We start from the raw sequence: 14,598 nt of genomic DNA on the forward strand, positions 1-14,598 counted from the left end.
AGCGTGTGGATCTGACGCACTTGGGCGCGTGGGTGGCACGTGGCAGCGCGTAGTGGCGCGTGAAGACGCGTGGCTTGACGGAAAAAATGGTTGAACCTTGTGGCAGCGCGTGGGGGCACGTGCAAGATGTTTTTCGGTAGTTTTTTGGTGGCGTTGGGATGATTTAAGAGTGTTCTTTCATGAGTGAACTAAACATATTGAAATTGACTGTCATTTTATTCATCATCATCTTCTTCAGAAGACCTTACAATTGTGGTCTATCACTTCACATGATCAAATCGCTGATGTTTTCACCAAATCGTTTTCGCCATGCCGCTTTCAAGATCTCATTTCCAAACTCAAGATGGTTTCATTCAATCCACCTTAAGTTTGAGAGGGGGCTATTAGAATATATTAATATATATTCTTACTATATTATATAATATTTTTAACCTTGTATAGGATTACAATAGATAGTTACCTTATACATATAGGATTACAGTTACCCTATATGTATAAGATTACTTATTCATCATTTACTTATTCATCATTCATAACCCTCCCTATATAAACCCCTCCTGTATCTCTTATAATTTACATGAATATATATAGAGTTCAATTCTCTCTCTTATTTCTAACAGTAACGACCCAAACCCGGGAGTCTGAATTGTTAATCGGGTCCTTACCTGAACTCGAGGTCGCACAAGGATTCTAAAATGCCTAAATAATCAATGTTATTTTAAGTTCATTTATGTGGCAAACATTACATACATAACCTTCAGAAGCCGGGCGTGACACTACCATTAGATTGTAGGCTAACTGTAATGACCCAAACCCCGGGGTACGGATCGCTAACTGGATCTTTACCCGAATCTGAGGTCACACTAAACCCTCATCACTGACCGGTCCTTTACAAGGGTCGCGATACCAAGTCAAGCTTGAAGAGTTGTGTGTGAATTTAGGAGGTGGCCAAGTTTTACATTTATAGAAAGCCACTACTACCTTTCTCTATATAAAATATAGATAGGGCGAGTAGGGATCGTCCCAAGGGATTTGATGGTGTATCGAATTGTGAAACTATGGTAATTAGGGTTAGTAGGTCGAGTGATCACACAATTGGTTGGTTGGTTGATTAAGCTAAATTGAATTCAACTAAATAAAATAATATGAGGTAAACAAGAGAGAGAAAGGTCTTGGTGTGTAGAGATCACCACCAAGCAACACTTTTACTACTAACAAGTGATCAATTGAGGGTAATGGATGTGTTGCAATATGATAAGGGTGTGTGTGCATTAGGTTGATTCAATTGGCAAGGATGACAAATCAAGCAAGTATTGTCTAAACATCATGTGAAGAGCACAATATATCTAAACAATAGAGCATATATTGTCTAGACAACATGGGGATAGCACAATAGATCAAAACAAGTCATTAATCCTTCATTAAACTCACAATCCACATGCAACACAATATTAGAGGAATATGCCATTTGGACTCACAAGCATGGAACATCAAACATCAAGAGTAGATTGTCCTCCCATCTAACATTATACTACCACTACACTAAATCTACACTACTAGCATGAAAATAAAGCTATCTAGACTAGGGGAGAGGCACAAACCATCAAGAATAGGTATAAACCATCAAATGAACCAAAATAGCATTCATTAAGCATATCATCTTGATAATCTCTAGATCTATAGCATCAATACACATAGACATGCATCAAAAACACTAAATCTAGAGATAAGCACATGAATATCCTACTCTAGCATACATAGACATATGGATAGAATAGAATAGTCAATTGGAAGCATTAAACCATACAAACCATGAAATAATCAAGATTTATATATACATGAATATCAAGATGTATCATACAACACTAATCCCTCAATAATACACAAGATTAGAGTATAGAAAGCATGCTTGGGGCTAACTCTAGCCCCAAGAAGATGTCTAGCCACTCATGGTAGTGATGATCCAACCCTCAAGGGCTAACTCCATGGCTGCTCCTTGTTGGTGAAGATCTCCTCCAATGGTTGCTCTAGCTTTCTCCCTTCTTCCTCTCCAAGAAGAGCCTCCAAGATGATTTTCAATGTGTGACAAGAGACTCTAGACACCTTCCCAAAAAGTGTATCATATTCCTTATATAGGTAGGTCAAATACACTCTATGATGAGATGTGGTCGTGCAAGGCATATTCCCCAATGATTGGGTGAAGGACGGAATAAATGAGCTGGACTTTAACTTTTTCTCGCTGGAGGAAGTTCGATCGATCGAACCTTAACTTGGATCGATCGAAGATGGGTTCGATCGATCGAACTGCATCTTGGATCAATCGAAGTGGTCTGACTCCTCCGGATAAGGACAAGGCTGAGATATTTCGAAAATATTTATAGGGAAAAGGACAAAAGTGGTTGGTAGGCGACAGCTGTGGATAAGATCAATCATTTGAATAGGACAAAATAGGGTTCGATCGATCAAAGGTGATGTTGGATCGATCGAACTTGGAATTTCAGCAAAGGCCAAGGTTGGATCTATCGAGAAGTACTGTGATCGATCATAGATGTTCGATCGATCGAACTCTAAGTTGGATCGATCGAACTTTTCAGCTGTACAACTTTGATTCCTTTTTGCTCCTTTCTTTCTCCACTTTGCTCCCTCCTTTGGTTTATCTCAGGATTGCTTCAATTAAGCTCTTATTTGGTTGAGTTAACTCAATTTTGGGATTAGTGCCTGAAAATATAAATAACACGTAATAAGTCTAAAACGGCAAAGTAAGATAGATAAAGGTACTAGAATGCTTAAGCTTAACGGGTTTAAATGCGCACTTTTTAGTGCTTATCACACCCCCAAACTTAAATATTGCTAGTCCCTAGCAATGAACTAAGAAGTAAAGGAATGAAATGAACAACTAAACAAGTATAAACTGGAAAGCAATAAAATGATAGCGCCACTGTCGTAGGGAACACGATTGCATTTAGCATATGCAACAAGCCTTTTAAACCCCTAGGTTACCCCTAGTGGACGAGTGAAGTCTCGTGAGGGTTTCCAGAAATGGTACCCACAAACATTAAGCTCATTCTTTCAAAAGATGCACCAGTATTGCAAACAAGCATTGGGAGAAAACTACCTCAAGTATGCAATTTTTCAACCGTTTCCAAGCAATCTCCCAAATCTCAACATCAAACAAGCAAGCATGGTCCTCTACACATCAAGAAAATGATCATGAAAATCGAAACAAGTCTAGAATCCATGTGATAGGTCCGGCATCAAGTGTGTTGCTATCTTAGCTAATTAGAGAAGTAATCACATCCTTACCCTCAAACTAGCACACAAATCTAGTTCCAATCATCAAGATAAGAGAGTGGACCTTTTATTAAAGCTTTATTCTTCTAGGTGCGCTTATTCTTTTCACTCTATTTTTATTTTATTTTATTTTATTTTATTGAGGATCAAAGATGGAAGTATTGTGCAATGTGTTGATCTCTTACGCTTTCTAGAAGATTCATGTAGCGAGCGTTAGGTCAATGACTCCCAAACCAGATGGCTTTAGGGCATTAGGTGTTAAGACACCCCAACGGACTTACAAACTCAAATCAACTAGGCTACAAATCAAGACAACAACCATCTAATCATTTCCTACTTCTCACCTTTTGGGAGAAGTCCTCACTTTTATTGCTTTTGCAACTTTTTTTTTTTTTTTAATCAATTATTAACCTAGAGTTTGGGCCCTCCACCTTTCGGCGCGAGAAGTTCACTGCTTAATGAGGCAAGAATCCCGGCTACTCAATGAAAAGAGGTTGTTATCCACATTTATCAAGAATGAAAGCTTTCAATGCACTACTAGCCCAATTGGGATATAACCAATTCAATAATCAACAAAGCATGTACCCCACAAATGAATGCTAGTGTGCACCGGTGCTAGTGTAGAATCCTAGAATGAATCTCAAAACAATCACAAATTCAGGATGATGTGGACCACAAATGCAAGCAAGATATCAATCTTTTGAAAAATTTACTCCTAAATGGCATCCTCAAGGCATACAAGGAGTATTGGACTCTCAAGTCAAGCAATTTTTAAATTTTAAGCAATATAGTCCTCAAAAGATCAAAATCATAGCTATAAATGGACCAAGTATAGAAATATCCCTCAAATACACAAGACATGCTCAAAATTTGAATTTTAAAGTAACACTGAAACATACACCAATACCCCCAAACTTAAACTGCACATTGTCCTCAATGTGTGAAGAGAACAAAGGAAAGAGTATACTAGTGCTTTAGACATGAATGATCGGGATAGAAGTATCCAAAGTGGGTGGCATGGCCCCCCCAAACTTCGGATAAACTGTGGTCCTGAAAAGTTTGCACTCGGATAAACTCATTAGATAACAAGATAGGATAATCAGTGCACAGTGGACATGCAAGTGTAAAATGGGATAAATAGAGAATAGAGAGAGAGGTGTAAGAGTGGTCCTGAAAAATTGGGCAGCACTCTCTCACTAAAGTCACTGTGGTGTACATGATGGAGTCAAACATACAAATATGAGATACTAAGAGACATCCATAATCAAAAAGCAATATATAAAGAATATAAAGTGCAGGTACATCAATAAAATAATAAAGCCGACAGACCGGCCGCAAAGTATACAGTAACAGTGACAGTATAATACAGATCCAGAATAAAAGAAATGAAAGCATAGAACAACTGGAAGTGGAGTCTCAGGAGGCCTGATCGTGAAGATCTGCAGTGCTGGAGGTGCAAGTGCAGGGAGTCGGCTGGAGAGATCGGCAAAGCAAGCCATAACATCCGCCCTGAAAGAGGTGAACTCAGCTCGGTGGGCAGTGATGTCGGCTCGCATGGCTGCTACGTCCTCCTCCAATGTCTGCAAGCGTGCTTCGAATCCGGGAGTGGGAACTGGAGACTCAGGCAGAGATGCCTCTGAAGAAGACTCCCGAACTCGCTCCTGAGCAGCGGCTCGATCACTGGTATCATCGGCATTAGAATCATCTGCAGCATCGGCATACTCCTCCGCAGGTCACTCCAGGTCAATGTCCATGCGATCGGTAGCCGGACCGACTGGTTCATCGTCCGCTGCGATATCTGCTGCTGCTGGAGGTGTCGGCTGTGCCTGGGCTGCCTCCTCCTCCTCTAGTTCAGCTGCTGCCTCTACAGCTGGCTCATGAAGACTCCGAATAAGAGCATTGTAGCTCTTATTCCAGTCGTTCCTCCTATAGAAGCTGGACCGTGCAAGGGGCTCTTCATCTGGGGGCACTCTGTAGCGTTGGTCAAGAAGGATCTGCGTGATGAGGTGTCCGAAGGGCAGGACCTTGGACCGTTTAGGGTCCTTCCTGGAAATGAAAGAATCATACAGCAACCTCATCACGCTCCAGATGAGGACTGGGATAGATACCCAGCAGCCCGTGTAAAAAGCGTAAAGAGCTGTCAAGTAGTCATGACGCCTCTAGATCTTGTAGCCCGCCATGTAAATGTTCTGGAAGAGAACTGTGTCGATGAACCAGAGGTCGTCAGGCAAGAAGATCCTGGTGGCGAATGTCTGACCACTGGCATGATGGCCTGTCAAGGAGACAGCCATGTCAGAAAATGAAGGCCTATGCAGCCTCGGGTATGTCTCTGCAAGCTCAGGTGGACACCGGTGTGGGCACCGGCAAGCACGGGCCAGAGTGTCAACTGTGATGACAATCTCGTGGCCGTCCAGTGTAGTGATCATCTCCGCGGTAGATCGTGGCGAGGGCCGGAGATGCTGAAAGAATAGCCGCTCCAGTCGCGGGTATACTAGGCCGGTGACTGGGGCAAGGATGGCTGAGAGGCCCCGCTGCATGATATCCTGATAGCCAGACCGGGTCAGGATAGACTCGGAGAAGTACTCAGTATCGAAGTACGACTCCTGAGCCACGGTCATGGCTGCATATCTCGACAGCAACTAGTCACGGCGCTGAGCCGGTAAAGATGGCTGCGGTGATGGCATGGCGGCTGCATCTGCCTGATGGCGCACAGGAGAAGGTGATGGTGTGAAGGCTGGAGGAGCCTGGGATGTAGATGGCATATGGTCAGCTCCCTCCTCAGCCTCGTGGGATGGGGACTGAGGGGGAGTAGCCTGTGCGGGCTCCTCCTGAGCATGAGATGGCTCTGCAACCATCTCTATCCTGGGCCGTATATGTCTGCGGGGTCGCTGTGGCCCCGAAGATCTCCTGGCTGTACTCTTGTACCGCGGAGGCATGATCTGTAAAAAGACAAGAAAATTTCAATATATAAGTCAATGCCAGATATATAAGAATTTAAGTGCATAATAGAAATATGTATGTCAAATAAGATAGACAAAATATGAATGACATGAATCTATGATAATAATGAAATGTGAGTCATGCTAAGCAATGTAGGTATGAAATGCATCCAATGTGGAATATCACAGGCATTGTGCATATAAAGATAGCATGAAGACGACACAAGATGAATGGAGTGTGTATGTGTAATCTTTGAAAGTTCGATCGATCGAACTTTAAGTTCGATCGATCACAGAAATTTTCGATCGGGCGAAGTGAAAAATGTTCAAAAGTTGGATCGATCGAAGTGAATTGGATCAATCCAACACTTGGATCGATCGAAGCATGAAAGTGCACAAGATTGGATCGATCGAAGGTAGTGAAATGAAGTTCACTACTTCGATCGATCGAAGCACAAGTTCGATCGATCGAACTGTGCGAATGCCGAATCTGAAAAGTCGCAGATCTGTGAGATCTAGAGCACGGGGCCCACACAAACGTGTTTGTGGGCCCATCTACACACCAAACATCCAATCCTCAACACCCAAACACTCCCCAAATGCCACAAATCACATCACAATCCCCAATTTGGTTCGGCCGAATGGATATGTATATGTATATCATGTAACAGGAAATTCAAGCTTCAATAATGGACGATTTACACATTTATAACATGATTCGACATAGAAAATCAATAACATGCATCAATTTAAGCTTGGAATCAAGAAAATTGCATTCGGTTTACCTCTAAACCGAGAGAGATGAGATGAGAGAAAGGTGTGAAGCCGCGGGGAAAATGAGACTTGAGTTGGCCGGAATTTGCTCGCCGGAGATGGGGAAGATGATTGGGAATTGGGTTTTTGCCGGACTAGGATGAGATTGAGAGAAGAGGGAGACTAGGGTTCGGTTTCCTTTTGAAGTTGGATCGATCCAAAGTGATCGATCCAACTCGGTTATATTTTAAAAACACAATATGCAGAGTTCGATCGATCGAAGATGGAGTTCGATCGATCGAACTTAGGTTTCCACTCTTAATGGCATTTTTTTGAAATTTTGGATTTTTTTTTTTTTTTTTTTTTTTTTGAATGAATGAATTTTAAAAAATCAAAGGAAATTAAATTAATGAGATGCAAATTTCGATCGATCGAAGAGGATAAAGAATGTACAAGTTTAAGGGTTCAAGAGTTGACACGTGTTGGAACCTTGGATCGATCGAACTTGGAACTCGATCGATCGAACATGAAAAATTTTGAAAAGTCCCGAGAGCATGCATTTTGGAATTTGGATGCAGGTCCAAAATTTTTCTAAGTGTTGGGACTCATGATCGATCGAACCACATGTTGGATCGATCGAAAGGTAGTTCGATCGATCGAAATGGTTTACGATCGATCGAACGTTTGAAAATTTGGAGATCCCGAGAGCATGCATTTTGGAATTTGGATGCAGGTCCAAAATTTTTCTAAGTGTTGGGTGCAAAATGAGAGCTGGATCGATCGAGTCCATAGTTGGATTGATCGAACAAATGTTCGATCGATCGAACCAAAACTTGGATCGATCGAAATTATGCCTAAATGCTCAAAATGACTTGAATGCTCATGCAATCCCTTACTCAGTTCCTTCCAATGTATATGAACCACAAAAACAGTATCTAGACTTCGCAAAAATCAAAATGCAAGATAGAAATGAGGGAGGAATAGGGTTTTGACATCCTACGAATTTCGGTGCTAGTCTTTAACGTCTCTAGCAAGACCTAGGGTTCTTTTAACCCGGATCAAAGATCTTGCAATGCATACCCTCCTTTTTGGGATGAGAGATGTTTCGAGTCACTCCCAACAAATGGTTCTTAGAAGAACTTATTGGGGTAAACTCAAAAGACGTCTTGAGTTCCTTGTCAAAACTTTCCTTGGGCTTCCACGCCCTTTCACAACAAGAGTTCGAAATCACTTTTCTTGCATGCAATGCTGAAGATGAAGATGAAGGCTTTGAAACATTGTTCATGCACAAAAGCTCATTCCTTTCACAAGCAAGATCATGATATTCCTCTACCATATTAACTTCTTCCTCATATTTGTCAAATGGATTGGGTGTGGGGTTAAAGATGTTCAACTTCACTCTCATGTGCCCAAAAGAAATCTTCATTATCCCCGTCCTACAATTTATGTTGGCATTTGAGGTTGCCAAGAAAGGACGGCCAAGGATAACCGGAATTTGGTTCTTTAGATTGGGCACCGGTTCCGTGTCAATGACGACAAAGTCAACCGGGAAGAAGAACTTATCAATCTTAATCAACACATCCTCAATTATCCCCCTAGGCTTCTTAATGGATCGGTCGGCAAGTTGTAAAACCACCGACGTCGGTTTCAATTCACTTAGGCCCAATTTGACATAAACCGAATAGGGAAGAAGGTTAACACTAGCCCCTAAGTCAAGAAGTGCCCGGTTGATGACATGTTCACCAATGACACAAGATGTTGTAGGTGCACCGGGGTCCTTAAACTTTGGCAAAGTGTTGTGTTGTAGAATGGAACTCACTTGTTCAGTTAAGGCCACCTTTTTTTATGTTTGGCTCTTGTTCTTCCGTTTTTTGGTGCATAAGTCCTTCAAGAATTTGGCATAAGCCGGAATTTGCTTAATTGCATCCAAGAGTGGAAGATTGACTGTGACTTGCCTAAACATATCCATTATCTCATTGTTCTTGGTCTTTTGCCTTTCTTTTGAAATGGACCCTTTCAAGGCGTCCGGAAAATGGAGCTTTTTCAAAAACTCTTTCAGCATTTTCTTTCAAAGAATTTTCAGCATTGGACTTGTTCGATTCATTGGATTTCAAATCACTTTTCAAAGAAGAATCATGAATAACATTTTTCAAAGAACTTTTCTCAAACACATTTTTCAACACTGTTTTCAATGAATCTCTTTGGAAATCATCTTTCAACTCACAATTCGAGGGCTTCTCATTCTCAAGATCATGCACATGCAATGAAGGAGGAATAGTGTGTGGAACGGGACAGGTGACAACTTGAGGTTGTACCGGTTCACTCTCTTCATTAGGCATTCTAACTTGATTGTCTACTACCCTACCACTTCTCAATGTTGTTACCGCATTGACATGCTCAACATTATGCCCTTCCAATGAGGATTTGGTTTCTACAACACATTGTTGTCTGATTGGGGCATTCATGTGCATCTTTCCCTTCTCTCTAGCATTAAGTGTTTCAGCTATTTGCCCTACTTGGGTTTCTAGCTTGGCAATTGATTGAGAATGAGAATGCAACAATTGAGTATTTGCTTCTAGAGTGCCCAAAGCATTTAAAACCTTTTCCTCAAAAGCGGAACCTCTAGAATTTCCTTGAGAATATGATTGGTTAGGAAAAATATGGTCTTGAACCTTGGGATCCTTAGTTTTGAAGTGGAGGTGGAATGTATTTCCCTTGAAAACCACCTTGGGAAGAGTTCGAGCCCTCCCCTTGGTTTTTCCAAGAAAAATTAGGATGATTCCTCCAACCGGGATTGTAATGGTTACCATAAGGATTGTTCCCTTGGTTCACAAATGTTACATTAACTTGCTCAATGGGTTCATTTTGAATTTGTCCATGAGGACAATTAGAAGTAGAATGAAGAACACTAGAACAAGTCATACATGATTCATTTTGAGCTCTAGGAGAATGGTTAGGAAAGGAAGATACTTGATTCGCCAAGTTTTGATTGATCAATTGATCAAACTTTTGAGATAAAGACTTCATCTCGGCGGTTATATCATTTGAGTGGTCAACTTGATGCAAGCCAACACTCTTCCTACCTTGAAAATTTCTATCATTCCTAGATGACAATGTTCTATGCAAAGAGTTTTCACTCATGCTCTCATAAAGATGCCACACGTCTTCCTCTTGCCGGTCTATATAAGAACCTCCCATTGAAGCATCAACCATGCCTTTATAATTGTCCGATAAGCTTTCAAAGAAGAATTGGACCAATTGCCATTTAGGCATGTCATGGTGAGGACACTTCTTAAGCAATTCATTGAAGCGTTCCCATGCCTCGTGGAAAGTTTCTCCCTCCCCATGTGTGAATTCCCTAATGGCGGGTCTCATAGCATTGGTCTTCGAAACCGGATAGTACTTTTTCAAAAATTCTTGTTGCATTTCTGCCCAAGAAGTTATAGAAAAAGGCCTAAGGCTGTTAAACCAATACTTCGCCTTATCTTTAAGGGTGAATGGAAAAAGTTTCAGCCTTAAAACTTCTTCCGGCATGTCCGTGTATCGAACGGTAGAACAAACTTCAAGAAACTCATCCAAATGCTTGTAAGGTTCTTCACTAAGAAGTCCATGAAAGTTAGGTAACATTTGGATAGTTTGTGCTTTAATCTCATAATGGTGTGCTCTAAATGGTGGTAATTGAATGCATGTGGGTGCATTATACTCATTAGGCACATAGTGATCTCTCAATGCGAGTGGTGGATTAGGAACTTGAGGTGCAACATGGACACCTTGGTTATATTGAGCTTGATTAATGATGGGGGGTTGTGGTGCATACATTGGCCTTGGAATTCCCATTGGAATTTGGCCTTGTTGTTGAGGAGGTTGATGAATGTATGGCCTAGGCATGCCTAATGGAACTTGCATATTATCATTTTGCACATTAGGGTGAAGGATGCCTTGTTGGTCTATGTGACCAAGGTCTTCAACATGATCATCATTGAGAATGTCCATTGGTAGATTGGTTTTATGTGAACTTCATCTTCCCCTTGGATTCCTAATAGTGGATTCTAAATGCAAATCAAGAGGGACAAGAGTAGGTCTTAATGAACGACGACCATGCATGCACAATGCAACACGAATAAACAACTTTTTCAACAATGCAATTAAACTTCACAACCACAATTTTCAAATGCAATGTATGTCAAATAAATGCCTCCTCGTGGGTCCCCGATTTAACTAAGGAGATTGAGTAAGAAGGTCTCACAATAGTCCCTTAGCACTTCAACTCCAAATTTAAAAGCTTAGCTTAGCAAAAACTCTTCATTTTTATCATTTTTTTTTTTTTTCCTTTTTGCTTGCTTTGCTCCTTCGCTTTGAAGTTCTTTGCTAGCTCCTTGCTCAATGCACCTTGTTAATGAAGAACAAACTTAATAAGTAATCAAAAACAGAAAATAAAAAGAAAGTAAAGACACGATCAAAAGAGTATTAATCCTAATTGAATATCACAATTCGACGTTGCCAATTTAAAATCCCCGGCAACGGCACCAAAAACTGACCGGTCCTTTACAAGGGTCGCGATACCAAGTCAAGCTTGAAGAGTTGTGTGTGAATTTAGGAGGTCGCCAAGTTTTACATTTATAGAAAGCCACTACTACTTTTCTCTATATAAAATATAGATAGGGCGAGTAGGGATCGTCCCAAGGGATTTGATGGTGTATCGAATTGTGAAACTATGGTAATTAGGGTTAGTAGGTCGAGTGATCACACAATTGGTTGGTTGGTTGATTAAGCTAAATTGAATTCAACTAAATAAAATAATATGAGGTAAACAAGAGAGAGAGAGGTCTTGGAGTGTAGAGATCACCACCAAGCAATACTTTTCTATACTACTAACAAGTGATCAATTGAGGGTAATGGATGTGTTGCAATATGATAAGGGTGTGTGTGCATTAGGTTGATTCAATTGGCAAGGATGACAAATCAAGCAAGTATTGTCTAAACATCATGTGAAGAGCACAATATATCTAAACAGTAGAGCATATATTGTCTAGACAACATAGGGATAACACAATAGATCAAAACAAGTCATTAATCCTTCATTAAGCTCACAATCCACATACAACACAATATTAGAGGAATATGCCATTTGGACTCACAAGCATGGAACATCAAACATCAAGAGTATATTGTCCTCCCATCTAACATTATACTACCACTACACTAAATCTACACTACTAGCATGAAAATAAAGCTATCTAGACTAGGGGAGAGGCACAAACCATCAAGAATAGGCATAAACCATCAAATGAACCAAAATAACATTCATTAAGCATATCATCTTGATAATCTCTAGATCTATAGCTTCAATACACATAGACATGCATCAAAAATACTAAATCTAAAGATAAGCACATGAATATCCTACTCTAGCATACATAGACATATGGATAGAATAGAATAGTCAATTGGAAGCATTAAACCATACAAACCATGAAATAATCAAGATTTATATATACATGAATATCAAGATGTATCATACAACACTAATCCCTCAATAATACACAAGATTAGAGTATAGAAAGCATGCTTGGGGCTAATTCTAGCCCCAAGAAGATGTCTAGCCACTCATGGTAGTGATGATCCAACCCTCAAGGGCTAACTCCATGGCTGCTCCTTGTTTGTGAAGATCGTTGCTCTAGCTTCCTCCCTTCTTCCTCTCCAAGAAGAGCCTCCAAGATGATTTTCAATGTGTGACAAGAGACTCTAGACACCTTCCCAAAAAGTGTATCATATTCCTTATATAGGTAGGTCAAATACACCCTATGATGAGCTGTGGTCGTGCAAGGTATATTCTCCAATGATTGGGTGAAGGACGGAATAAATGAGCTGGACTTTAACTTTTTCTCGCTGGAGGAAGTTCGATCGATCGAACCTTAACTTGGATCGATCGTAAGGTTTGATCGAAGATGGGTTCGATCGATCGAACTGCATCTTGGATCGATCGAAGTGGTCTGACTCCTCCGGATAAGGACAAGGCTGAGATATTTCGAAAATATTTATAGGGAAAAGGACAAAAGTGGTTGGTAGGCGTACAGCTGTGGATAAGATCAATCATTTGAATAGGACAACATAGGGTTCGATCGATCGAAGGTGATGTTGGATCGATCGAACTTGGAATTTCAGCAAATGCCAAGGTTGGATCTATCGAGAAGTACTGTGATCGATCATAGATTTTCGATCGATCGAACTCTAAGTTGGATCGATCGAACTTTTCAGCTGTACAACTTTGATTCCTTTTTGCTCCTTTCTTTCTCCACTTTGCTCCCTCCTTTGGTTTATCTCAGGATTGCTTCAATTAAGCTCTTATTTGGCTGAGTTAGCTCAATTTTAGGATTAGTGCCTGAAAATATAAATAACACGTAATAAGTCTAAAACGGCAAAGTAAGATAGATAAAGGTACTAGAATGCTTAAGCTTAACGGGTTTAAATGCGCACTTTTCAGTGCTCATCAATCACCATTAGATTGCAGGCTAACAACACCAAGACAATGCTCTCTGAGATATCCCATTTATAGACCCTCATCACCATTAGATTGCATCCTCATCATTGTCTTCCTTTCATTTTATTTTTTATTTAAAAAAAGAACAAATTGATTAAAGAAATAACATATAGAATAATATGAAGGCTTTCAACTTCCAATCCACCTTAATTAATATCCCTTAATATTTAAAATTAGTAAATTTTGATGAGATTGTATTGTGATGAGGGAACCTATCTTAGATAACAAACCCTATTTATAGTTCAATTGTCATGCAATAAATCACCAGATTCATACAAATTGTATATATCTACAGTTAAAAGAATTCTAAAATTAGGTTTTAAAATATTCAAAGAGTATCTAACATATTTACAAAGCTAGTATGTAATTTTTAAAATATTCAAAACAATGCTACTCAAGCTTGGACAAGTATAGAAAATTCTAAAATGTCTAAATAATCAATGTTATTGTAAGTTCACCTACGTGGCAAACATTACATACATAACCTTTAGAGGCCGGGTATGACACTACCATTAGATTGCAAGCTAACTGTAATGACCCAAACTCGGGGGCCCAGATTGTTAACCGGGTCTTTACCCGAACCGAGGTCACACAAGGATTCTAAAATGCCTAAATAATCAATATTATTGTAAGTTCATCTACGTGGCAAACATTACATACATAACCTTTAGAGGTCGGGCGTGACACTACCATTAGATTGTAGGCTAAATATAACGACCCAAACCTCGGGGCCCGGATCGTTAACCAGGTCCTTATCCGAACCCGAGGTCACACAAGGATTCGAAAATGCCTAAATAATCAATGTTATTGTAAGTTCATCTACATAACAAATATTACATACAAAACCTTTAGAGGTCGGGCATGACACTACCATTAGATTGCAGGCTAACTGTAACGACCCAAATCCAGGGTCCCAGATCGTTAACCGGGTCCTTACCTGAACCCAAGGTCACACTAGACCCTCATCACCATTAGATTGATGGCTAACAACATCAAGACAATGTTATCTGAGATATCAACCCCATTTATAGACCCTCATCACCATTAGATTGCATCCTCGTCATCGTTTTCCTT

The 14,598-nt window shown here is 40.2% G+C and overlaps 1 pseudogene; it reads left to right on the top strand.

The window, feature by feature from the left end:
- Positions 1-10,254: 10,254 nt before the first annotated feature.
- LOC132275788 (small nucleolar RNA R71) lies at positions 10,255-10,355 on the top strand (annotated as a pseudogene).
- The last annotated feature ends 4,243 nt before the right edge of the window (positions 10,356-14,598 follow it).

Source organism: Cornus florida, unplaced genomic scaffold (genome assembly GCF_030987335.1).
Source record: "Cornus florida cultivar Cherokee Brave unplaced genomic scaffold, ASM3098733v1 CherokeeBrave_3.0.0_Hap2_Chr09, whole genome shotgun sequence".
NCBI lineage: Eukaryota > Viridiplantae > Streptophyta > Magnoliopsida > Cornales > Cornaceae > Cornus > Cornus florida.